General features: G+C 38.9%; 1 protein-coding gene across 1 annotated transcript in view; it reads right to left on the minus strand.

Annotated features, from left to right (window-relative positions):
- Positions 1-761, minus strand: part of LOC105005548 (rap guanine nucleotide exchange factor 6-like) — a 5,710-nt gene that overhangs the window by 1,652 nt on the left and 3,297 nt on the right. The window lies entirely within an intron of this gene.

Here is a 761-nt window from a genome sequence, read left to right on the forward strand (position 1 = left end):
TATTTATTTATCTCTCATAAGAATACACTTTTCTTGTCATGTTCATAGTGTCACTTACCAGGTATATCACACCAGTACACTAAAGTGTCTACTGTACTAATGTTACTCTATCAGTGATGCCATATCCAGCTTTTGACAGTGGCCTTTTCCCATGCTCAGACACAGGGGATAATGTCCTCATAGATTAAACGTTTGTAATCTCTTAGAACTCACCTAATATGCAAATTGTCATGCGGTCTTTTAAAGAAACATAAAATTGTGTTTACTTGTTTATATTCTCTTTATGTTAGCTTCCCCTGTGTTTACATTAGTTTCCCCCCACCAACCCTCATTAGCCCTACCAGTTAAGGGTGGGTATCTATTAGAGCTCAGCAGTGTCGTGGATAGTGTGCAAGCATTTTAAGGTTACTGTTAGAGGAAATGTCCACAAAAGAGCAGCAATTCAGATGCCATGGTCTTCATATTGAGAATGTAGAGCTTGAAGCCAAGGTTTTCACTCTCCTCTTTCACTTTCATCAAGAGGTTTTTTAGATCCTCTCCACTTTCTGCAATAAGGTTGGTGTCATCTGCATATCTGAGGTTGTTGATATTTCTCCCGGTAATCTGAATTCCAGCTTGTGCTTCTTTCAGCCCAGTGTTTCTTATGATGTACTCTGCCTACACTTTAAATAAGTAGGGTGATAATATACAGCCTTGATGTCCTCCTTTTACTATTTGGAACCAGTCTGTTGTTCCATGTCCAGTTCTAACTGTTGCTTCAT

Source organism: Bison bison, unplaced genomic scaffold (assembly GCF_000754665.1).
Source record: "Bison bison bison isolate TAMUID 2011002044 unplaced genomic scaffold, Bison_UMD1.0 scf7180017864492, whole genome shotgun sequence".
Lineage (NCBI taxonomy): Eukaryota > Metazoa > Chordata > Mammalia > Artiodactyla > Bovidae > Bison > Bison bison.